Here is a 5,626-nt window from a genome sequence, read left to right as displayed (position 1 = left end):
TGGACAATGTAATCAAAGAGAACAACGAGCCGAGGAACAATTACTTAAATGAAATTAATATTAGTAATCCAGTAATAATGATAAAAAATTGTCAGGGAGTACCTGTACTTGCTTTTATTCCTACAGGATTATCATAGGCTGAAAAAAAAAAGTCACTTCCACCTAATGTTGCACTGCAACTTCAGTCCGATCAGAATATTACATTATTTTTGGCAGTTTCTATGGCGCGACGATAAACGTGATGGCCTTTACATATGAACCCTACTGGAGAGAGTCCATCGAGGGCAACACCACCAGGTACTCAGGCACTGACTACAACCAGCTGGTTGTGGTTGCCCAGACCCTGAATTTTACTTTCCGTGTCCTTCCTTCACACAGGTGGAACGAGGTGAGAATTATATACTAGTCTACATTCAAACTTTTGCTGTTACTATCTGTTGCTGTTGTTATTAATTTGAATATTACATCGGATTTTAATATCAGCATCGTTTGATAATATTTAGGGATCATGTAAAATATGATCTCTACAGAAACTGCATTGTCTTCCACAAAATTAATATTCAGAATGTATTCACTGCAAGGGTTCGGATTTGCACACAATTTGGCTGCTACTGTCAGAACCTAATTTCAAATGACATGTCATCTCTTTTAAGATGATATTCAAACTCGATTCAGCTCCAATATATCTGTGTTCTACAGTATCATCCTAGATGAAATGTGTAATCATACTGAAACAGCACTTTAACCTTTCCACTGCCCTCAGTGATGATCGATGTCGATCAGTGAAACATACAGTACAAACTGTCGCTGGCATCGGTCTCGTCAGTGCCACCTAAAACTGCATGATAAACCCAGGGATATCCTATTTGGTGTCTTTTATGAACCCTCCGTTTGTACATAGATAATTTCAACCATAATGCACCGCTGTTTGTGAGTAACGTCGTTTTTCTTGATTTGATATGCACCGATGGGTTTCTTCCGACTCTACCTCTGTTTTGATGTATATCTCATTATTTACACGATGTTATTAAATTTATTATTTACAGGATCTTATTATATTTGTTTTCAAAAAGTTTGGTACCGAAAGCAATAATTTATGTTTCATTCTGACTATTTATTCCCTAACTGGTAAAACTAGAAAATATAAAAATTGCCATAGCTGGTCCATTATCCCTGGACAGTTTGCTGGCTTTGTCCAAGGGATAAGTTTGACTGTGTAAGGAGTTCTCTCTCTCTCTCTCTCTCTCTCTCTCTCTCTCTCTCTCTCTCTCTCTCTCTCTCTCTCTCGTATTCAAAACACAGTGGAGGTAAAGGAATAACTTCCCACCATCCCCCTGCTTCTTTGTGGCATCATGCTTCTCGCACTTCACTGAAGCGTTGTATATCCTGCCATATTTTACTGACATTTCAAAGATCATAACTCTTTTGAAGTGAATGCCTTTGTCCCTCCCCAGTAACGGAAGCCATATAACATCCGCCAAGCAGTGAACCCTAGTCCTCTCTCCTGTTTGCAAGGTTTGCCAGGTTTTCTCAGTCCTCATGTATAAAAATGATCAAATTAGGAACTGTCATCATTCTGTATTTCACACTACCTATGACCTCTAAACTTTAAAACTATGTGTCCAGTCCAGACATCTCAAAATAAACGTGACGAATTTTTTCGTTCTTCCTAAGAAGAACAATACATTATTGTATTTGGAGCCTTTGGCTCGTACTCGTACTCGTAAGGAGTAGACTGTAGCACCAGGCGAGCAGGGCAGTACTCCCGAGGTGGATGGAAAGCCGATGACAGGGAGTGCTGGAGCTCCCGTTTCATCAGCCCTCAGGACTAGTTCCTGACCATCCCCCTTTGCTGAACTTTTTCAGTGTCGCAGTTACACAAAGAGTAGGCCAGCATGCTCTCCAGTACAAATTTTTCTATCTACACCATACTACATGCACAGTACACACTACACTTCCTTTTCCAAAAGTCAAAAATGATGGCGTCTCATCACCAAGCCTCGGAGTCCCCAGGGGGGGGGACCATAAATGCCCCCACCATCCGCCCCTCTCCCGGTGACGACTCGAGGTGCCTGGAACCACTGTCTGACTCTCTTCTTCATTTCTGCAACATTCGCGGCCTTTCCTCTAACTTTCGCTCTGTTGAGCACCACCTCTCCTCCTCTAAACCTCACCTTCTTTTCCTAACTGACCCTCAGCTGTCTGAGGCAACTGACAGGAAACCCTTTTCTGTATCCTCCTACTTTATACTCATTTCAAAGCCAAAGGTGCCTGTTGTGTATATATACGCAACGACTTATCTTGCTCTCATGTTCCTGAACTCGAGTCTTCTAAATTCTCTACACTCTGACTTCGGCTTTCCTGTCATTCTCTGACTAAATATATCTGTGCTTATTATTTATCCCCTAATTCTACTGACTATCAAAAATTCTTCAACTATCTTAATTCTACAATGGAACACATTCTATCCATTTTTCTTTTCTCTGAAATCTTCATTCTAGGAGATTTCAATGTTCACCACCACCTTTGGCTCTCCTCTCCTTTCACTGATCCACCTGGTGAACAAGCCTACACCTTTTCTATCCTTAATGACCTAGAGCAGCTTGTACAGCACCCTACCCGTATCCCTGACCGCCTTGGAGAGAGCTCCAACATACTTGACCTCTTCCTCACAACTAATCCTTCTGCTTACTCTGTTAATCTTTTCTCTCCGTTGGGCTCCTCCAGTCACAACCTTATCACCTTAACCTGTCCTATCACTCTGGTACGGCCTATGGAACCTCCAGGGAAACGTCATCTGTGGCATTTTGGAGCCGCAGACTGGGAGGCCCTCAGGCAGTACTTCTTTGATTATCCCTGGAATGATTATTGCTTCCATGGCCGTGAGCCATCTGAGTGTGCCTTGCGCATTACGGAGGTTATTATCTCAGGCATGGAAGCATACATTCTTTTCTCATATCCTTTGACTAACGCAAGGAAGCCTTGGTTTAAGCACGCTAGTTCTAATGCTGTCTGCAACAAGGAGAGGGCCTACAAAAGGTACCGGAGCCAACCCACCCCTGAATCACATCATCTTTACGTTTCTGCCCGGAATCGTGCTAAGTCTGTTCTTCATGCTTCCCTCCTCTTTTCTACTCTGATGGTTCTGTAGCTATTTCTTCTACTGATAAAGCAGATCTCTTCGTACAGACTTTCTCCTCCAATTCCACCTTAGACGATTCCGGTGCTGTTCCTCCATCACTTCCCCCCTCTGACTTCCTCATGGCTGACATTAAAATTTCTTCAGCTGATGTATTTTCTGCCATCACTGGCCTCAGTACTAACAAGGCATATGGGCCTGATGGGGTCCCTCCTGTTGTTCTCAAGAACTGTGCTTCTGTGCTTACACCTTGCCTAGGCAAACTCTTTCGTCTTTGTCTGTCAACTTGTACCTTTCCTTCTTGCTGGAAGTTTGCTCTCATTCAGCCAGTCCCAAAGAAGGGTGACCACTCCCAACTCTCCAACTATCGTCCAATTGCTTTAACGTCCTGTATTTCAAAAGTTTTAGAGTCAATTCTCAATAGAAAAATTTTAAGGCATCTTTCCTATCACAACCTTCTTTCCGATCGTCAGTACGGGTTCCGTCAGGGAAGCTCCACTGGCGATCTTCTCACCTACCTTTCAGACTCCTGGTCATCCTCCTTTCGGGACTTTGGCGAAAGCTTTGCTATTGCACTTGACATCTCAAAGGCTTTCGATCGAGTCTGGCATAAATCTTTAGTTTCCAAACTGCCCTCCTACAGTTTCTATCCTTCTATCTGTGCCTTCATCGCTAGCTTCCTTTCTGGTCGTTCTATACCCGCTGTTGTAGACGGCCATCGTTCTTCTCCTAGATCTATCAACAGTGGTGTTCCTCAGGGCTCTGTCCTATCACCAACTCTCTTCCTTTTATTCATCAATGATCTTCTAAGCTGTACATCTAACCCTATCCACTCATACACTGATGACTCCACCCTTCACCTTTACATTCGGTTCCCGCAACGCCCATCTCAACAGTTACTTCAAGAAACAAGGGATGAGGCTATGGCACACCTAATGTCTGACTTGGCTCGTATCTCTGACTGGGGTAAAAATAATCTTGTTTTTAATGCATCTAAGACTCAGTTCTTACACCTATCAACCCGACAAAATCTTCCACAGGTATACCCACTAATGTTTAATAATATTCAGCTTAATCCTGCATCATCCTTGAGCATGCTTGGGGTTTCATTTACTCGGGACTTATCTTGGAAAGATCATATTACATCTCTTGTAAAATCTGCTTCCAAGAGATTGGGTGTGCTAAGCCGACTTCGCTCTTTCTTTATCCCTGCACAATTGTTGACTCTATACAGGAGTTTTATCCGCCCCTGTGTGGAGTACAACTGTCATGTGTGGGAAGGCTCCCCACATACAGCTCTTCTCAATAGGGTGGAGTCAAAGGCTTTTCGTATCATTAACTCTCCTCCTCTTACTGACTCCCTTCAACCTCTGTCTCTTCGCCGCACTGTTGCATCTTTATCTCTTTTCTATCGCTACTTTAATGGTCACTGCTCCTCTGAACTGTCTGCTTGCATTCCTTCACCTCTACGACGGACGCGTAGTCTGGCAGGAAACTCTCATCCCTTTTCTGTCCAACTCTCTAATGCAAGAGTTAACCGTTACTCCCAGTCTTTCATTTATGCAACAGGTCAACTCTGGAACTGTCTCCCTCTGTCTATTTCCTGCTGCCTATGATCTCCAGTCTTTCAAACGCAGTGTGTCCAGGCATCTCAAAATGATCGGATCTTGAATTTGGCTCTCTATTGTATTTTGTTTTTCTCTTGCAGGGAACTGTTACTGCGGGCTCATGGCCTTTGGTTCCTTCTTCCTCGCATAAAAAAAAAAAACTTTATTATGCACGAAAATGATCAGTTTCTTTCAAATTAGGAAGGGCATCTTGTTGATAAGATTTAGGGAATGCTACATCATAACTTTTAATTCTAAACATTTCCCTGAAAGAGTTTATGGTACAAATGACACACGAGAATATATATATATATATATCCATCCATTGCCAGACGCCATGTATCCCAAACGGGGTGGTCAAGGGTTTAGAGTTAATTGTTTTACAGGGAGGGGCACTAATCCTCCACCAACCCCACTTGACACATAGGGATGCCAACAGCATCTGGTGTTCCCAGGCGGTCACCCATCCAAGTACTAACCAGACCCAATGTTGCTTAACTTCGCTGATCGGACGGGAAGCGGTGTACTGAACGTGGCATGGCCATATATATATATATATATATATATATATATATATGGCTGAATCGGTATATATATATATATATATATATATATATATATATATATATATATATATATATATATATATATATATATATATATATATATATATATATATATATATATATATATATATATATATATATATATATATATAATGTTACATTTACTTGCAGGTGACAGATCAGATGCAGGTTCGTAAATTATTCATGGCAACAGTGATGCATGGTATTAATCCACAAGATCTAAAGAGGTGAGATTCTAAGCTAAGGGTAACCTTTGCACTGCAGTGTTCACTGTTGTTATTGATAATCCAGTT

At 41.8% G+C, this 5,626-nt stretch overlaps 1 pseudogene; it reads right to left on the bottom strand.

Annotated features, from left to right (window-relative positions):
- Positions 1-5,176: 5,176 nt before the first annotated feature.
- Positions 5,177-5,295, bottom strand: LOC145395685 (5S ribosomal RNA; annotated as a pseudogene).
- Between the last annotated feature and the right edge of the window lie 331 nt (positions 5,296-5,626).

This window comes from Coenobita brevimanus, chromosome 32 (assembly GCF_032717465.1).
Source record: "Coenobita brevimanus isolate Jiangsu-jjx chromosome 32, ASM3271746v2, whole genome shotgun sequence".
NCBI lineage: Eukaryota > Metazoa > Arthropoda > Malacostraca > Decapoda > Coenobitidae > Coenobita > Coenobita brevimanus.
The sequence above is the reverse complement of the archived record's forward strand: the minus strand, read 5'-3'. Positions and strand labels throughout refer to the sequence as shown.